Source organism: Macrobrachium nipponense, chromosome 29 (genome assembly GCF_015104395.2).
Source record: "Macrobrachium nipponense isolate FS-2020 chromosome 29, ASM1510439v2, whole genome shotgun sequence".
Lineage (NCBI taxonomy): Eukaryota > Metazoa > Arthropoda > Malacostraca > Decapoda > Palaemonidae > Macrobrachium > Macrobrachium nipponense.
In genome coordinates this window covers 52,323,945-52,346,444 of record NC_061092.1, presented here as the reverse complement: position 1 = coordinate 52,346,444, position 22,500 = coordinate 52,323,945, and the positions used below count along the sequence as shown (strand labels likewise).

The following is a 22,500-nucleotide window of genomic DNA, read 5'->3' as shown; positions in this document are numbered from 1 at the left end:
CAAGATGCCGGGGTAGCTCTGCGAAAGTTTTTTTATATTAAGTGCATTATATATATATATATATATATATATATATATATATATATATATATATATATATATATATATATATATATATATATATATATATATATATACATATATATATATATATATGAATCTGCATATGTATGTGTATATATATATATATTATATATATATATATATATATGTGTGTGTGTGTGTGTGTGTGTGTGTGTGTGAGTATAGGGGTATAGACTTTTTCGCGAACCGATTGGAATCTTCAGCAAACAGCTGTGAGTGTTGTGGAAAAGCTTTAAGGTATCAGCGAATATTTTGGGTGGATGAACGACTCAGCCGAGATAGTAAAACATATCGGATCGTGGAGTCGAGAGTGAGATTGTTCAAGTTGACCTAGCTTCAGGTCGAGAGTCATGTAATTGCGACCTCAGACAAATGCGAACATGTGTGTCTGTTCATGCACCAAACAAGGAGTGTTCATGGAACCTTCTAGAACAATTTAATGTCTTCGTATGTGCGACACCAGGGCTCCTTATGAGACTGCAAGCCTTGATTTAGTTAACTTGATTTAGCTACAGAGATGCCAGCTCGTGGAGGACACTCAAGGTAGGTCAGGCTTCCAGATGGTGTGTCCCTATACTAGGCAAGGTCAATTAGAGTTTTGATAATACATATATATATATATATTATATATATATATATATATATATATATATATATATATATATATATATATATATATATATATATATATATAATATATATGTATAATATATATATATAATATAATATATATAAATATACTATATATAAATATACATATATATATATATATATATATAGATACTGTTTATTTCACCGACGTTTCACGACTCATAGTCGTATCCTTAAGTCTAGTTTAATGATACTATACAAATCTGGAGCACCTATTTTCTCAAATTTTGTAAGGTCACGCAAGATAATATCCATCTTCTCAATATATCCATCCTTATTCAAAATTAAGCAACACTTACCTTTGTCTGGTGTTGTACCTACCACGAGTTAAACACTAGATGAACTCCATTCTTCAACAAATATGATTTTGACACTTTCAAAACGTTGACTAATGATGACAGTCTTGTTATTACCAAACCAGACGAAGAGAAGAGTTGCGTAATCTTGGATAAGGATGCTTATATTAAGAAGATGGATATTATCTTGAGTGATCTTACAAAATTTGAGAAAATAGGTGCTCCAGATTTGTATATCATTAAACCAGTGGAAAAAATTTAAGGTTTCTAAGGTTGCCATATATATATAATATATATATATATATATATATATATATATTATATATATATATATATATATATATATATATATATATCACGAACTATTCCCTACAGGGTCTTCAATGGGATTTAATATATTTTGTCAAAAATGCATAAAGAAGTTGTTCCATTAAGTCCCATTCTTTTTTTAGTGTACACCCCGAGTTATAAGGTAGCCAAATTTCTGGTTCCTCTACTTGATCCTCTCACTAAAATTGAGTTTTCTTTAAGCAACTCTCAAAATTTCAAGGATGATATTCTTATATAATATTCAGTTTTATTTATGGTCAGTCTGGATGTTGAATCGCCTTTTACCCATGTTCCTATTGGGGAGACAATTGAAATTATTTAAAATAAGTAATTTATAGAGCCGGACTCCACTTTTCATTATTTTATTTGGGAACTTTTTAAGCAGCTTTTAGAACTAGCCGTGCAGGAAACTACTTTAATTTTCTATGACTTTTTGTACAGACAAGCAGAAGGAGTTGCTGTGGATACCCACTGGACCCGACACATGCTAATATTTTCATCTGCTCTTTGGAGGAGCGTATGTTTGATGATTGCCCCCTTAGTGTCTTGCTTAAATCTTATCGTAGATATGTAGATGACACTTTGTAATCCAAAGAAATACTAGTTATTTTGGTCTGGAGGTCAAAGTGCTATCAGATAAAATCTGGTTTAAGGAAGCTACCGAATTGATAGGTTGATTATGGGTTATTGTCATGGTTTTACATTGTTCTGCTTCACAGATGTTGAAAAGTATACAAATCTGTATTTTGTGGTTTCCGTGTCTAGCTTAAATACACCCTTGGGTAAGAAACTATGTTCAGGATATTCATTGAGGTACTGATTAATGTTTATATTTTTTTTAATCATTCGTAAATTTTCTGTGTTGATAAATAGCTTCATTCATTATATTTAAATGCACTTCCTTTTTACAATGTTTCTTAAAATTCAACTTTAACATTACTTCAGATCATTTAGTTTCTACCAAGCAAATGTGATATTTTGCTGTTCCATAGCAAAGGCAATGATGTTTTCTCATTGTCATTAATATCAGCCTTCTTAGGAATAATTAAGGTCTATAGAATTCTAAATTCTTATCATAATCATGATCAATGATTTTGTGGCATTCATACTCGCACATCTGACCAGTTGTCTGACCTTGCTCCTTTACAACTAGAGAATGTCTGCAAGTTTCATTGGGCAGTTTGGGCTTGAGAGTATTTAACCTCACGATGAAAGAAGTATGCTTGGTCTCATTTTAGGGGAAAACAATCCATTTTATAATTATTAATATAACATTTATCTCTTGGTAACAAATAGGTTTCCCCAAAAATTTTATGGAAAAGTAAATTATAGCAAATAAAAGAAATAACTTCATGTATAAAGAACAAAGAGACAGATTAGTCTCAACACAGCTTATGTACCTTCTTCAGGGTGTCCTACATTGACATATTTTCAACTTCATATAAGCTGGCACAGATATTGGTTGGCAAACAGAACAGCCAAGTTTTCCTGGTGAAGTACACCAGTAGTTTGCTGGTTAAATTAAGTTGGAGTTGGGTGAAAAGGAACCTGAGTTCATCCTAGGATGTCCTTGTGGATGCGTCCCCCCGTTTCATATTCAGAAGATAGAAGTTTCTTCTGATACAACTGGACAGAAGCATGTAGAACTCTATGATTAGGAAATTATAGAGTTCTTTGTAGGTAATCCTTTTCCCTTGTGTGTCCAGTTACTGCTCGAAGATAATTGTCTCGAGGATGTAATTTTTTGATCAAAATTAAGATGTTTAAGAAGCAGATCTATATTTCCACTATCGGAACCAAATAGTTGTCACCGTCATTGAGAATGGGGACAAATATATATTAACTGCAGCTATGTTTACACTTTCCTTTCACAACAACTTCCTTCTGAGCAGTAGATTCAGTTAGATTTACTCAGTTAATCTCCAGCTTTTGGTGCAAGAACTAAGTTTTATATTTATCATGCTGTAAAAACAGTGTTTTAACAATCCCAGGGGAGATATGTATAACTAAAATTCTGTATTAAGACCTTTAGTGGTTTTGTTTAGGCTGGTATAGTTGCATTGAATCCTTAGACATCAAAGGTTTACAGAAGAATCATGCTTTGTCTACCTAGCAAATGAGAGCTGAGAGGTTTTGAGGAAAAGAGGAAAAGGTCTAAATGCCATGTTTGGTCCATTAGTAGTAGGTTGTTCTTAGGCAGAGAATGGCTGATAAACTACACTGTCTACTGGGTCTCTCTATGGTATTACCTGTTTAAAGGTCAAGGTCACCTTATGCACAAGAAGCCCAAAGTATAATAATTTATTGCTGAGATCTAATCCACTTTTGGTAGTACGCAGATGGATAAGTGCGAACAATAACAATGCCATGGGGCAACTAAACTGCATGCTTCATGTTATTTCAATGATTCACAACCATGTAGCAGTTCAGGTGATCTGTGATGTCTGCTGACTTTAGCAGCTAAACCAAGGTACGGAACTGAAATATGTAACACCCAGTGTGAACACCAATCGAAGGTAGTAAATGAGCTCCCAAATTTATTCAGGGACTGCAGTACAAGAATGGGCAGGGTGATACGAGCACTAGTCCTTACTCTGAACACCAAAATCATGATATAGTATCATTCATAGTTGTTGAAAAACTATAAAACTTCAGAAAAGGATCACTAGGAACGATGAGATCTGAAAAGAAATCTAGATGAACTGGAAGCACAGTAACCTCAGGAATCCATGTAGAAAATCATGCTACTGGAAACAACGTGTATGATAGGGAAAGTGGTGTAAGTACCTCTGAGGATGTTGTGTACAGCCTTGAACACTGCGTTATAAATCACCAGTCGGGATGGAATATAATGGAAACGAAATAATCAGACAGTGCCATTTCTATATCTTTACTCTGTTTTCAGAAAATTATATAAAAAGCTAAAAAAGAAAAGCACAAAAATATTTTATGAGATATACCGAGAAATAAATGGGAAAATTTTTAATAACATGACAAAGATATCAAGAACCTCGAATTAAACAGAACAATGTCCATTTTTCCCTCCATCATATGTAGTGTTTTTACTAGTAGCCACTGAAGTTTTCATCGGACTCTCATCTTTAAAGGAGATCGAAAGAGTATTGTGTTTTTTATAACATCAACTGAAGTCACTTACTCTTCTTCGAAATCACAGTATTTGTCCCAAAAAGAGCACACGAGAAAAAAGGAAATCGGTTCTTTTTGTCTGGAAGGGAAATAACTTCTGGTACCTTATTCAAGGAACTTCGGAGAGAGAGAGAGAGAGAGAGGAGAGAGAGAGAGAGAGAGAGAGAGAGAGCTGCTGTGGCCCTATTAGGAAAATATCTTTCAATTACGTAAATTTTTTTCTGTATTGTTCAGCTATGATTATTTACAACAAAATGACAGATACGACGCAGTTTCAAATGTTAAGTAGACTATACCTAAAGGCAACGCCCCATCAACTGTAAAACTGGAATTTTACTAAAACTTGGAACAAATCTTGGGTGTGTGGTACAGTAAGTTCCAGAAGTGAAGCGACAAATTTCAGTGGATTTCGTTCGAAATTCACTAATTGAAATCCCTATTAAGCAAAATAAAGCTATCATATGATGCACAAATATCAAATCTATGATATTTATAACAATCATAAGAAAAAATTACGATAATATTAATTATTCTAAAGTATTGTAATTACTTCAACCTATAGAAACGAAATGAAATTTTCGTTCAACACAGGAATACCAACATTACCGATGTATATTTCGAGCAATGTGGAAACAAATATTTAATATCATAGTGTATTATCAATTATTTTAGCGAAGATGCATTAAACCATGCAAGTATCAATAGAATGTAAAAGGAAAATCTCCGCAGCATTAAACACAATCAACCATGAATACACCTAGATTCAACAGAGAAGTTGGGTGTGGTTGGTAGTTCTGATTTTATCTTCTAGGTCCGGGCATAAAACACCATCTTCGAGAAAGGCTCTAACTGCTGCTGCTACCTTCAGGTGACTAGGCCTAGTTCCGGACATAGCAAGGCTTACAATGCAGGGCCACTGTCTGTTATTTAGGGAAAAGTATAACCATTAGGACCGACACCAGGACCTGTCCTTGCACCTGGGAGACAGACTTGCTAAATAAAAAATAAGAAAGACGGTCGCAAGCAACCAGAACACCCGTAAAATCACCACCTGGTTAAGTAGGGAGACGACAGACACCAACCACCCCTGCTCCCCCTCTACCTCTACCTCTACCCACAATCCTAACTCCACCTTTTTCACTTCAACCTTTTACCTCAAATCTTCTAAACATATTCCAACCGTGAAATCTAAGACTGAATTTGCGTAAGTGGGCGTATCATAAGCGAGTGACATCACCCAAATTCATATTTCCACGGGCAACCAGTAATCAGTTCGATCCAGTCAGCATTATTGTATAACAGAAATTTATAAGTTTTTTTGCGGATTTATATAAATACGATATATACATATATATATATAATATATTATATATATATATTATATTATATATAGTATAAGTTATATATATTATATATAAGTATATAATATCTATATATATAATATATATATATATTATCTATATATAATAGAATTATATGATATATATATATTATATAGATTATATATATGTATATTATATATAGATATATATATAATTATTATATATATGTATATACTTATACATATATATATTATAATATTATTATATTATATATGACAAAGGAAGGTGAGATTACTGCTCTATTTAAGAGTAGCTTATTATTTACGGAATGAAAGAGCAAAACGCATTTTGTTGGTAACGCCATGTTAATAGAAATTAGTCAGTCGGTCACATTACCACCTTGTAGTAATATAGAAAAAAAATTAAGATAATAAAGGCTGATGAAGACTCTTTTCAAAATACTATTAGGAAAATCTTATGACATCTTCAGATAAGTAATTGAAATTCAGTCTTAAAATGCTGCTTATTAAGAATTTTTTAAACAATTAAATCTACAGATAAATTTTATTTCAAACACCATATTTATCATCATTATTCATTATCACTTTAAATTTTGTAAAATCAGGGATATTTATCCCAAGGCGAATCGAGTTTACAAATCGTATCAGCAGACTCATCGTCGGAACGATGATTCAACGAAACCTAAATAACTATGACGAAAATGAAAGACTGATGAATTTAATAAAATTATCACCACAAACTCAAGTTATTAGAAAAGATTCCATCGATAATTACTAAGGGGAAAAAGTTAAATTATGTACCGTCCCCCCACAAAAATTGTGCCCAGATTAACCAACATTGCGAAGACTAATTGAAATTTGATAACCGAAATTTTCGGACAGTAATGCCATACTGCATACGATGAAATACATGAGCCATCATAACCACTGCTACGGTAACCAGAACTGTCTTTATTCTGAGGTATGACTCCTCATTGTAAAAGAACTTTATACCATTATACATTTCTGACTATATACGTAACTCCGACGTGTAGGTGTATGAAGTAAGTGAGACTGTGGAAGTTTTCTGTATAATGCCATCACCCAATTTTCAGTAATGTGGAAATGAAAGTAACAGTAACTATTTTCCTTTTTTTCTGTAAATTAATCATGATCAAGGCTAATGGTTTATTCAGGAGATTTACAGGCTGTCCATATAGTCTTTCCCGGATTTCAGACCTTTATTAATCACAAACCATGTTAGGTAGAGGTATAAGGTTTTCTTCAGTTTCAACAACAATGACTAATTTTTTTTTTTACATTACTAATAAATTTCAATATGTGGCCCTTTTGTTGCCCGGAGCACGTCTAAGCGAAATTCGATCTCACTCCAGGTATTCTCCAACATCTCCATAGTTACCAATGCTAGAGCTGCTGTTATCTTTGCTTTTAGGTCTCAACATTAGGTACTAAAGTACTGTACATTTTATCCTTGATATAACCCCATAAGAAAAAAATCAAGAGGGGTAATGTCTGGTGAACGTAGTGGCCATTCTGTTGGGTCATCTCTCCCAATCCAGCGATTGGGGAAGGTTGCATCCAGAAAGTTACGAACAACCAAACTCTTGGCTGAAACTTTTCTAATTGAGGTGCAGCATAATGCTCCAGTATTCAACTGCAATAGGTGATTTTGTTTCGTGGTACCATAACAAAGACTAGGATTTCTCCTGCAATGACACCATTTCTGCTATTATTGACTCAGCTGGCGGCTAGAGTGATCACAGTGGCATCTGTAGGCAAACAAAGAAACCTAAGTATTTGCTCAACAGAATGTGAAAGTTGTACGGTCATATCCAAAATAATTTTAAAGTTATTAATTCTATTAACAAGGGAATATCTTTATGGGCACCCTGTAAATACTTTTAATAGTCAATAGTCATTGGCATTTGATGCGATGAGTTTGTACGCTTGGCACTTGGCAATTAAAAGACAAAAATAATTTCATAGGACTTATTGATATCGGTTATCCTCACATCTGGGCACCGAATAAACTCCAGATTCATTACACACACACACACACACACACACACACACACACACACACACACATATATATATATATATATATATACATATATATATATATATATCTATATATATATAGCTGGTTAGCTACTATAGTGATTGGTGTCGTGTAATGCCACGAAGATGTTGCAGGTTAGCATCTTCAAAGCAATGAAAATACCTGGTTCTGTATTATGATCAGTTACTGCTGCAGTGTGGGGTCTGCAGTGGGAGATTGAAACTAACATTCCTATTTACATGGAAGCCTTCTTCCATGTGAGTAGGTTTCATCTACTGACATATATAATATATATATATATATATATATATATATATATATATATATATATATATATATATATATATGTATATATATATATATATATATAATATATATATATATATATATTATATATATATATATATATATATATATATATTCAAGCTAGCACGAAAATCCACGTGCTTGAGAATATAAAATCCACGTAAGAAGGCGAGTGAAAACCGGACATGGAACACGTACTTTCCGTAGTTTATTCACATTTTTAAGGTTCACAATTTGAAAATGTAGAATAAGTTTCCGGTCTTATCACCCAACCCTATTAAAGTGGATTGTAATATTATATATATATATATATATATATATTATAATATAATATAAAAAAAATTTTAATATCTTAGATATATATTCATATAATATAGTATACTATATAGATATATATATATATATATATATATATAATATTAATATACATACATACATATATAATATACTAATATATAATTATATTATATATATATATATATAATATATATTACATAGAAAGAGAGGAGTATGCCCAGTTTTTCTACAAAAACCAGAGTCAGAATGAAATAAGACTCTCTCAGAGGCTATTGTTCTGCTAGTTACCACCACACAGACATGTGTGATGACGTCAAATCCTTTTGGGGTTTACGTAGATTTTCAGCAAAAATCTTAAAAAATTCTGTTATCAAACGAGAGACAGAGATAGTGGGATAACGATTATCAATAATTAGTAACTTACACGATTTCAGAGCATAAAATTCTCTTCACATGAAAGAAATTATTATAAATAACTATCAGAAGCAAATTATGACTCACTTCCGAGATATTAATGTCATGAATGCAAAACTTTTACCACCAAATGTTCTCGAAGGATCTTACAAAAGATTGTGCAATACTAGGCAATAATCACATGGTTACCACATGGCCAATACTGTTCGCTAAGCTAACTCTTATCTTGTATTTCAACACGTCCAGATTGCCAGCTGACAGATAAGCAAACTAGAACAGACTGGTTAGGGGACAAAAAGTGCTGTTAAAAAATTATGCTATTCTTATAGTAACTTTAAATTATATCTATTCTAAGTAATTCTCGTTATTGAATCTAAACATAAAACATACATTTTACAAAGGCATTAACATAAGATTCCTCCCCCAGAAGATTAGCAATGGGATAAATAATCTATTATTACATTGTTCATAACAGAAATGGGTTCTAACTTTGCACCATAGGGCTACAAATCTTGCGAACTCGGTGCTAATCTGTGTTCCACCTCTTAAGTACGATGAGTGCCCATAGGTTGCCTGTTTCCTGGTAGCAAGTGGGGTAACTTTACGGATACCTTTTACATCAGTAGTTACTAGAGGGAGAAGGCCTTTTCCAACTTCAAATCCAAGATACTCAACAGTTCCCTTCCCAAACTACTTCTTCTCTAGATTGACTGTTAGTCCTTCTTCCCGTAGTATTTTGAAAACTTTCCTCAGAATCTTTAGATGTTCCTCCCATGTTGTAGAGTAAATCACTATGTCTTCAAGGTATACACCTACTCCTTCTATAGATTCCAGCAGTTGATCCATCACTCGTTGGAATGCTACAGGAGTATTCATCAGACTAAACGCCAGACCAGTATCCTGATACAGTCCAAAAAGTACTAAAAGCTGACAGCAAGTTAGCAGTCTCATCTAAGGGAAGTTGACAATAACCTTTCAACAAGTCTATCTTAGAAACAAACTTAGCTTGCCGAACATTATCAGGTAACTGATGTATAAGCGGCAAGGGATAATTGTCAGCCACACGAATGGAATTTAGTTTCCTATAATCAGTACATTTCCTAAATGAACCATCTGGTTTCTTTGCTAACTCACATGGAGAACTGTAGTGACTTGAACTGGGTTCTGCTAATCTGTGCTGCAACAAATATTCAACTTCTTTCTACAAGACATCTCGATGATAAGGTGATAAGTGATAAGCTCTCTATTTAAAAGGTTTTCCATCTTCTTTGATTCTGATATCATGCTGTGTCTGATCGGTGCACCTTTGTACATCTGCAAAAATAACTGTGAAACTTCTAATCTCCCTCAATTCACTACCTTGCTCAGCACTCAGATGTTTCAGTTTATCCTCCAAATTTTCCAAACTTGAAGAATTATTCATCTTGCTTTCAGCTCCCAATTCATAGATCTAATCGGCCCCTGTGGATGGAGTTGTTTGTGTTATTATAACTGTTTCAGTTTTAGTTTCTGAGAAGTAAGTTTCAAGAGGTTTCACCTTTGTCGTTTTCTTCCTTCTGGTGTTTCAATCACATAAGTTCTATCACTTAACTTCTCTATTATCTTGTAAAGACATTGAAATTTGTTGGCAAAGGGAAATCTCTTGACAGGTAAGAACACCAACTCTTGTTGATCTAGACTAAAAGTTATTAGCTTAGTTATATCATCATATCTCTTTTTCATTTTCTCTTGACTTCCTTTCAAATTTTCTAAGGAGAATTTTCTAATCTCTTTCAACCTTTTCCTCAATTTCTTTGTATACTCTCCTTGGATTTCCTCTTGATATACTCCCAATTTTCTGCAAGAATCTTCAATGGTCCTCTTACTTCTGTACCAAAACTAATATCGTTAGGTGAACATCCCATACTTTCTTGATAAGCATTCCCGACCTCAAAATAACATTAAGAGTAATCCAACATCGCATTTGGTTGCTGACTCCGAACAATACTTTGACAGCATACTTTTCAATGTCTGGCTCTCAGAATAATAAGCTGTTCATAACTGTTGTTTCACTCCTAGCAAATTCATCACATCCTGGAACAATTTGGAAGTAAAGTTCGTCCCTGTATCATTTTGTACAATTCCTGGTACTCCAAACTTCGAGAAAAACTCCATTTGCTTCTCAGCAGTTACCCTGCAGATATGTTTCAAGCAAGGATCACCACAGGGTATCTTGTCATAGGACATATTAGTGTTAACAGATATTCATTTTCCTTCTTAGTTTCTGGAAGTGGTCCAACCACATCTATAATAATCACCTTGCTAAAGGGTTCTCCTCTAACTTCTATAGGTCGTAAGGAGCATTTCTGAATGGTTTTATTCCGTTTCTCAGTTAACTAGCGGGTGTGACACTCTTTACAGAACCTGCTAACATTTTTATGAAGTCCAGGCCAGAAAAAATACATCATGATCTTCTCATCAGTCTCCCTACTCTCATATGTCCAGACTCGTCTGCTACTGCTACCACTTACTTCCTCAATGTATATGGAATCAAAATTTGGCGACATTCACCCCGTTCAGGATCTCCTGGTAATCTGTCTGTCTATGCTTACTCATCAGCAAACCTTCCTTTGTTGCAGATCTTTTTGATCAACAACTCTGAAGAACAAATCAGCTAACAATGTATTCTTCTTCTGCAGTTCCATTAGCTTCTCTTGTCATTTGACCAACTTCAAGGGCTGAACTCTCAATATCTATTAACTCAGCTACTGTAGTTTCACTACTACTCTGAGTCTCTTCAAGAACAACAGGTTCTCCTTTTTTATTCTTGGGAAATCTCTTCTTTATCATCACTAGGGGAAACATCACTTCCCTGGAACACCTCTTCTAAGCTCAAAAATCATCCTCTTGATCCTTCTTGGGTTTGTGAATCCTCAGTCTCTTCACTTGCAGGCATAATCCTCTTCATACACCTGGAAGTTACACAACTAGGAAACAGGTCAGGGTTATTCTTCTCTAAATCTACTGTTGGACTAATCCTCCATCGTTTGCCTGTCACTATAGGACAAGAAACAAACGGCACATTACCAGATTCATTACCTAAAACATCAAATACACCTTCCACAGCCAGTGAGTCCTTTATCAGCTTATATATATATATATATATATATATATATATATAGATATATATATATATATATATATATATATATATATAGAGTAGGACAAGGCAACCCATGGAGGATCAGTCCTACAGTAGATTTAGAGAAAAATAACCATTACCTGTTTCCTAGTTGTGTAACTACCAGGTGTATGAAGAGGACTATGCCTGTAAGTGAAGAGACTGAGGATTCACAAACCCAAGAAGGATCAAGAGGATGATTTACACACTCTTCGAGGTTCTCTGGCAGCATTGACCCGAACATCAGGCTCTCTCTCTCTCTCTCTCTCTCTCTCTCTCTCTCTCTCTCTCTCTCTCTCAACTAACCTCTCGACTTCTATGCAACTCACATATCACAATTATCTCAGGTCATTAAATTAGATTCATAAATTATGAAAATAATAAACTTTATCTACTAAAGAACAAAAGGATTAACTAAATAAATCAAATTCTCAAAGAACAAAATTATTAACTAAGTATGACCCAGATATTGCACATATAAAATGAATAAATCTAAACAGGAAGCCAAAATAACCCTAAGGTTCGGACCAAACCCGTCAACCCCTTCTCTACAATAACTAGGCATCAGTCACAAAATAGGCAATCAAAAAGTCATTCTTGTCTCCCCCCACCACCCCATTTCCACAGAAGTTTTCAGATAAGTTTCCAGAAAAGTTTCTAGATCTGTCTATTAAAGAGAAAAAAAGAAAGGGACCCCGGATAGATAAATTTGAATAAAATAAAAATAATATGCACCAGTTCTCCTGGAACAAAAGCCATATGAAAGAGGACATTGCTGAAACAAATGTTTAAGATACAAAAAGACAAAGTTAATCTTGGGCATAAATGTATGCTTACCCATTTCAGCATTAATCACACACAAAGAAATAACACATAGCCATTCCAAAGCAAGCCCGCTTCTAAGTGCCCAGGATCCGTCCCTGCCAAAACATAGGAGAACAGAATCTATGCACTCATGTACGAACTTTTAAGAGCTCATGATGTCATATGTGGCTAGTGGTTCCATCCATGAAACTAATTAAAACCAGTTTCAGAAGTTTACCTACTTCCGCTCATGCACGATCATAAGAGCAACCTGTCTTTGCACTTGATCGTGGCTGAGACAGAAATCTTCAACATGCGCCATCTAAAAGTGATGTACGCATATTTCCAGACCCGCTTTGTCTCCGTGGGATTTAATGATGACAATTAAAAAGAAATGTTCAAGGTGATCTTAAGCAACACGTAGATCTCGTTATGAAAACTTTCCTCTTTCATCTGACACTCTTGAATTGACATTTTGGCATCTCTCCACAGTGAAGCAAAATCAAAATATGCATATGCCAAGTTAATGAATTATATTCACGATGGTGTTCATATTATATTCTCATATTATATATATTAAATATATTAATATATATCTATATAGCAATATATATATATATTATTAAATTATTGAAATATATTATGTATATATATATATATAATCTATATTATATATATTATATTATAATATATAACGTATGTATATATATATTATATAATATATATATCTGTCAATAATATATCTCTATATGTCTCTTAGTAACGTATATGTCTAATAATATACATATTATAATATATATAGTATATATATCAATCTCTTATCTATATAAATATCTTATTAATCATATATAATTCTAATATATATCATCTATATATTATATAGATATATGTATATATGTACGTATCATGTCATATATATACATATATTATATTATATATATATATATATATATATATATATAATATATATATATATATATATATATATATATATTATATATATATATATATATTATATATATATATATATTATGCTTAAAAATCACAGCAGATGCACGCAACTTCATTATATGAGCATATAAGCGAATAACACAGGGAAATGATAGACAGAAATCCAAGCGCTTTCGACTCTATAGTAAGACATTGTCAAGGAACGAATGAAATACAGTTGGAAAGAAATTTACCAGGTAAACAAAAGGATCAAGAATACCAGATGGTTAATTGTCAAAAGGGTAAAATTCAAAGAGAAATGATCCAGGATTATCGGATATCACACGGTCACAAATTTAAACATAGATTTAACTAGGAGAAACTAAAACGTAGCCATACAAAGTCCAAAAATATGTATAAAACTGAATATAATAATTTTGTTTCTTATTTTTATCTACATCTTTTTCATTATGAAGGCATCAAGTTTAAATAAACCAAGACTTGAATTTAGAACACTTCCATTATTTGACTTGATGAAACAAGAATCAATGATATTCCTTTTAACTGTGTCATTACATGGGGTTAAAGCTCTTGCTTGACTCCAGTTAATAGGATGATCTAAATCTTTCATATTTATGAATAAAGCATTCGATATTTGTCCAATTCTCACAGAATATTGGTGCTGTTTGATTCGTTGTGAAAGGGATTTTCCGGTTTGTCCGTTATATATTTTATCACACTTTTTACAAGTAATTTCATATATGCAGCCGGAAACATATTTAGGAGAATTTCTTTTTACCAAACTCTTAACATTAATATTACTGAAAGCAACATTTATCGTAAAAAGCTTTAAAATTCTATGAATTTATAAAAACCTTTCATCATACGATAATTTTAGAATGTTATGATTACTAAATTCAAGTTTGCCATTACTTAAATAAAACGTTTCTCTAGCTCTTTTCCATGCCACATCTACAAAAGTCGTTGGATATTTAAATTGCAAGGCACACACACACACACACACACACACACACACACACACACACACACACACACATATATATATATATATATATATATATATATATATATATATATATATATATATATATATATATATATATATATATATATATATATATATAAAACACTCACTTATCGTGACGAAAATGGGTAATTTCGAATCTGTTTATAAAAAGAGAATTCAGCGGAAATATATGAAAAACAAAAAAGAAAAAAAAACTAGTTTATACCTCTATTGGTGACTGAAAGGAAAAAGTCAGTGTCACCTATAAAACACTATGGTTAGACTCTTTATAATATACATATATGCATATAACTGTGTGTGTGTGTGTGTACTTATATGCATATATATATATATATATATATATATATATATATATATATATATATATATATATTATATATATATATATATATATTATAAAGAGTCTAGCCATAGTGTCACTTAGGTGACACTAACTTTGTCCCTTCAGCCACCAATAGAGGTATAAACTAATCTAATTTCTTAGATAGATTTCCTCTGAATTCTCTTTCTTTAAATAGATTCGAAATTACCTAACTTCGTCACGATAGGTGAGTGTTAGTTACATGCGATATATCAAAAAGTATGAGCTCTCATGTGTAAATTTGGCAGATTATCTAAGACATATGACGATTCGCTGCAAACTTTTCACTTAGCTATCAGTGGTGGATATGGAAGAAATTCGATTCTAACGTGTAACCAGAAGCGCAATTGGAAGTCACAAAAGCATATGAATAAATGTCGGTCAGGTTATATGCCCTCAGTGCATATGTTATTTCCAAGCTGAAATAAATCCGATGTTAATGGGTTAACTTTTACTTACTATTTTGAAGTGTAAATAATGTCATGTGTAAAGATGATGATCTCTTCCCTTTTGTACAGAATTCCTCCCGCCGTTGTCCTTCTGACTTTAACGGCCAGGTCGCCATTCTCTCATTCCTTTGTGGAAATCATTAGCTTTTGCATTGCACGTCTTAGTTGACTTAAGACGTGCGAATATGTTGTTTAAAATGCCATTATCATTCTTTAGTTTTAATTTTTTATGAAGCCGAATTTCGCTACTACAGATACATGGGCTTGTGATTGTAAGATTTTCGAAATACACTACAACTGGAATTTCTTGATTAACATCCTATGATCTAATGTGACGATAACATAATCAAACATTCAAGGCTGAATTCACAATAAGGTACGCCAGTATGTGGAAATGGGAAATTTTACGACTTTTTAAATGCAAGAAAGAAAGAACAATGATTACGAGGAAAATTAATTCAGCTTTTGTCAATAAAATTCTATGCAAACTTAAATTACTACAATCAAAATGAATTGGGTGAAGTAATATCGATTAACCTCCAGGTCGCACTAGCAACACAAGTCCCTGTTACTGCAGTAATTAAGTTTACTATAAAAATTATCGCTGCTATTCAGTGAATAGGAAATCAATCATTGCCAATTTCTCTTTCAAAGGTTTCGAACAGCCACAGGAAACTCAACGAGGTAAACTGACTGACAGACCAATTTTGCCAGACAAAACAGGAAGCTCTGCCTATATTGGAGAACCGATATGACTTTATTTGGTGTTGCTACAGTGCGTGTAATATTGTGAAATAAGAGTTAGTGTGGCAAGAATGAAAAGTATGGGTGGCATTTTTTTCGAATTCATTACAGATTATTAATTAACAATGTTCGCATGCAAACGCACATGCGTACAAATACGCACAATATATACCTATATATATATATATATATATATATATATATATATATATATATATATATATATATATATATATATATATATTATATATCATCATCATCACGAAAAATATTCTTTCTAGTATGAACAGCGATACGAATCGCACGGGGCGGCGTTTACCAATATACGCACATGTCCAATCGGAGACTAACACCCTGCAAAGATTTCATAATTCCGCGATAACCACTACTACGCATCTTGTCGCTTAACTTAACATACCAACTCCAGACAGGAACGCATATAACGCGTACTGCACTTCATGCTTAACAAGAGAGATGTTTATGAACAACACCATTATTCATAGTTCTCATGAAAAAAAGGCGCCTTCAGATGCAAGAGGCCTTTCACATAAAACCGTCAATGAATGTACACATTGTTTATACAGAAAGTTTCCTAGTCCACTGCCCTTATTCAATCGACCGATGTTATTTTTGCAATAATAGTTAGTTCTTAGTCTGTTTATCTTTAATATTGCTCCCGGTGTTACCCTTTATTTTTCTTTGGTGACGGCAATCGCTTATTGTATATAGCAATCTGTATTTTAAGACAATTTCTTGTACAACCTTATCTGAATTGTGTTGCTTAATTTTAAAGAAATAATGACAAGCAAACTGTCATTGATTATTCAAGGTAGTTTTGAATGGTTCCATCGTTGACTATGACTATTAACCAGTGTGTCAAGTAGTTTGTATAGATAAACTGCTTGTTTTCTTTCCTTTTCTGTTATCACGAGCAACTTCTTACCGTGACATTTTGTTGCCCTTGAGCAGTTGTGACAAATCTATTGTAATTGAAGACGACTCCCAGAGGTAAAAGTCATACTTGATTTGGGAGTACAGTGACCAGTGATGGAATTTGGCAGCATTTTTTTTAACCTAAGCACTGAAGAAAGATCTTCAGTTAGAGAAATAGAAAAAATAAGTAAGATGCTTATGTCAGCATATTTTACGGTAATTTTTACTAATGTGCCATTACAAGAAAATCTACTTCCAAAGTATCTAATCAGATGGTCCTACCAGTATTACCATATACATCAGAAACTTGGAGGCTTACTAAAGCCTTAGAACGTAAGCTAGTTATACCTTAAAGAGCTATGGAAAGAGTGAATTGAAATATGGCGGAAAATATTGGCCTTTTACGATTTTATTACCTTTTTACGATTAAAATTCAAATGTAACCTTTACATGAGACACGTGATTGTAGGCAATGGTCAATTTTACGATATCTTATTATATACTAATTTGATTCCAAGTCGAGGAGAAGGCAGATTTTACACGAGATTGATTGATTGATCGATTTATTGAAGGCTATTGGTGATTTTGAACGAGAGAGATTGTCCCATCAATATCAGATTTCTCTTACTGTGAAGAATGTGAGATTCTCGAAGGATGTTTTACTATTAGATTTTTTATACTTATCAAAGACCCTTGAAGACATCAAGTAAATATTACCAATTTTGTTGTTAATTATTTCAAAAGAAAGGCCTCGCCACCATAATTTGTTCTTTGATATAGAGTATTGCACTTCTTACATAAACATATTTACAGAGAGCTATATTTTTATCAAGAGTCCCTCCAAAACTTTCCATTGTCTACTAAATAGAATTATTCTCCTGGACCCAAGTTCATAAAACGTTACTAATTCAGTTGGCAACTAAGGCTTAGCAGGATGCTAAATCCTTAGTATCTAACTACGTAGCGGCCAACTAAATTGGTCTTCATAAAATCTTGCTAACGATCTTGCTAGCTAGTTGCCTGCTAGTTAGCATTTTTCTGACTTTAGTATTCATTATTCCTTCCATATGACACGCTAGGGAGACCTTACTTGAATTAGGTAGGGGATTTTTTCGCACGTATCTGTAGTAATGAGTAACGAAGGCCCAAGAAATTCCAACTATTTCCAAGAAGAGAGTCTTTGCTTGGTTGATAAATACGAAGAGTTAAGGATGTCATCGACACTAGGACGTTAATACAAAAAGGAAAGAAAATGATGAATGAGATTCAGTGCTAGACTAACATCGAGCTAGATTTCCGCTTGTCAAGAGATCCATGGCTGAATTAAGAAATTAACTTTCGAGATTGAAAAGCGAATCCAAAGACTACTTATTGGAAGCAAAGAAAAGTAAGACGTTGATAGGAGGTGGCAAAAATCCTCGATTTGTATGAGCAGGAGACCACAGGCTTTACAGGTATGACGGGAGGAATAGAACAGGCTGCTGGGGAATCAGTCTACAAAGATGTAGAAGAGTCTGTCCTACGTAGATGATTATGGTGGTGAGCAAATTATATATCCATAATGTAATCTTTATGTTTACAATTTATACGTTACTGGGTGTGTTTATAATGTAAAGGTTACTCTTTTTCTTCATTGTGGTTTTATGGTACTGAATAGAGATGGATTCTAATATAAGGCCAATAGGGATATTTGGTACAGCCATAATTGTAAGTAAAGGATATCAAATGATACCATACAAAAAAGCAAAGAACTTTTCATAGGATTCAAATACTAAAGTTCATTTGATAATGTCTTCTTTCAGTCTCTGTCTCATACGTTTACTGATGATACTTCATTAATGTAATATGAATTAATGTCACATAACTGTTCCTGATTGAGCTGCCTGCTAAGAAGTTAAAGTGGCCCTTTATCAGCGCTAACTTAATAAGTAACTTAGCAAGCAACTAACACTGGGATTTTATGAAAAACGTTTAGCGCGCAACTACTATCGTTTCCAGAGGCCGTGTAATAGTGTTTTTCCCAAATATCTAACAAACGGCTTTTGAATTTCCATGAAACTACAGCGATGAATGTTTCAAACATTGGCCTAATTTTGGTGGTACAATGAATTGACAGATGTGCTTAATTAAGCCGTTTACTCTTAGAAAAAAGAGGAACTTCTTCCCCTCCTTCAGAGCGTTTCGAAGAAGTGGTACTTAATGACGTAACTGTGACGCAGAGGTTACCCCCAACCCTCCTTCGGTGTTTACACCTATGGCTATCCTAGTGTTCCCCCCCCCCCCCCTTTCCTTCTTGCCTTCTTTCCTTCATTCCCATTGTTATTAGGCTACCGAGTAAATCCCTGTAGGAAAGACTGTGTACTGCACATATAAAATGAGCCCGAAGAGCAATAAAATGTTTTATGGTGGTAGATAATGATTAGATGGTTAACACAAATTATCGAACATAATAGAAGAGGTTTAAAACAGGGGTGTGGAATCGCACTGAGAGATATTCTAATAGGACTCCTACAAATTTTCGATTTGCGACTAAAAAAAAAAAAAAAAATTAAATAAAATAAAAACATTCGTAGAAATAGAAAACAATTTTTTTCCTTGAGAGAGTTTTATATTTGGAATGATGTTATTGGGGCAAGACTGGAGCAGGATTCAGAAATAATTTCACCGACTTCGACTCCTACCTTAGAGCCTTTTAGTACATCCAAGGTAATCATCGGCAGCAGTTGTAGTAGTAGCTCTGAACTATTTTATATAGATTCGACTTTAGTGATGGCAAATATGTTGCTTTGTCCTCGCCATTGCAAAACTACAATTGCGCTGAAACTCTTCACCATTTACAACAGAGAGAAAGAAAGAAACCGCCTGAAAATTAGTATAAATCGGTAAGAAAAGTATACTTTAATAAGTACATGATATATTGCAATATACTGCTAGCCATATATATAAATATATTTATATATATATATATATATATATATATATAATATATATATATATATATATATACCTCTATATATATATATATATATATATATATATATATATATAAATTCTTTTTTTTATTTTTTTTTATTTATATGTAATTTTTTTTTTTTCCTACAGGCCATGTGAACGAGTTGCTGATGCTATGGGAATGACTCCGAACGCTGTCCGAGTGTTGGTGAACCGTGGACAGAATCCTCATCCACCTGAAACACCACCTGCATCATCAAATACGTCGCCTCTGGACTTTGACAACTTCACCGTTGGTTCCATTAGGAAACATGTGCACAGCATGTTTGCTGCTAAGCGATTTTTCACTATTGCCACTTTAGCGGAAGAACTTAAAATGCTAAATATCATTCCTGAAGAAACATCCGAGAAGGCAGTATGGCGAATCCTCCATAACATGGGTTTCCAGTACAAAACATCCCAGCGGAAAATGTACCTAAGGAAAGAAACTTTGGACGTCGTTTGCCGCCGAGTTGATGCTCTACGATCCCTCCAGCAACATCGTGATGAAGGAAGAGAAGTAGTGTATGTCGATGAGACGTGGTTTACGACGAGAATGTAACATAGCAAGGAGTGGGTGGACACCTCTCAATCTGTCACCAGTGCCACCTACAGCCGGCAGGTGCCACCAGGAGAAGGAGAGAGGTTTGTGGTGGTAGCTGGTGGTACAGCTAAAGGTTTTGAAGAAAATTCATTTTTATGCTTCCCTGCGAAAAATAAAACCGGCGACTACCATGAAGAAATGAATTCAGAGATATTTATTCGGTGGATAACACAGCTCCTGCCGTCGCTTGAGGATCCTTCGGTGCTGGTGCTAGACAACGCCCCATACCATAGCCAATTGACAGGAGATAGCCGATGCCCAACAACAGCTACAAAAAAGGAGGATTTGGTTAACTGGCTCAGGTCTCGAAAAATACAGTATCCAGCTCACGCAACACGCCCTGAGCTTCTAAAGATATGCAGGGGCAACCGGCCGAAACCAGTTTACATCGTGGATAATATAATCTGTGAATATGGCTATGAAGTGGTTCGCTTACCCCCTGCCCATCCTGAGCTCAACGCCATCGAGCAGGTGTGGGGCTGTATGAAACGACAGGTGCGCTCCTCGTTGCAGCACTTTTCCCGTGCTGATCTCTTTGCCAGGCTTGAAGAGGCCAGGCTTGCTGTAACAGGGGAGACGTGGGCTGGCGCTGTCAGGAGATCAAGATATTTTGAAGATGATTACTGGCTTTCAGAAATATTCAAGACAGTATAGATCGGTCATCATCAACATTGATAGTGGCGAGGAAAACGATCTTTTCCTTGAGACTGATGATGAGTAAAATGTATAAGTGTCCATTTCTTGTTTTTTTTCCATCCCTCATATATCTATGCTTTCCAGCAATTGGTGATAACATTATTTTGGAAAAGCAAAGCTAATGAATACTTTAATACGAGTATATCAGCTTGGCATGTAGACAATGTCAATTGATTTCTCAAAGTAAGGTTGATTGGTTCATTAATTGAAGTCGGGTATAATTCCAGTGACAAAGTCGCAATGATATTTGTCACATACCTTTTAAGCAACAAAAATAGGTACTGGTACTTATAACGTAAATAAATATATAAAACTATAGGTTGAAATATAATAAATCTTATGTATGTATGAACACACACACACACACACACACACATATATATATATATATATATATATATATATATATATATATATATATATATATATATATATATATATATATATATATATATATATATATATATATATATATATATATATATATATGATTTCAAAATTTATCAAATGGCCGATGTCAATGCCCTTATATGAAACATCTTTTAGAAGTCTACCTTCTAAGGAATTCAAGCTACTCTCTCTGGTGAAATTGATATGATAAATTTGATCAAACAATGCTCTCTGCCATTTTTCTTCCTGGCAATTGATGTATCGAGTAACCTGTGTTGTATGGAAGAATGAGTCCTACTGCTTAACCTAAAGAAAACTATATTTCTATTGCTTTACCAACACTCGCTTGAAGTGCGAAGTGTAGGGTTAGCATGGCTTCTTTCGTCTCCTGTCACAAGTCTCATTCTTGATCTTCAATGTAAGTGAGTGGGTAAGATATAAAAGGTTGGTCTTGTGTTTAG

The 22,500-nt window shown here is 33.7% G+C and overlaps 1 pseudogene; it reads left to right on the top strand.

Annotated features, from left to right (window-relative positions):
* The first annotated feature begins 20,127 nt into the window (after positions 1-20,127).
* Positions 20,128-21,607, top strand: LOC135206338 (uncharacterized; annotated as a pseudogene).
* Positions 21,608-22,500: the final 893 nt, after the last annotated feature.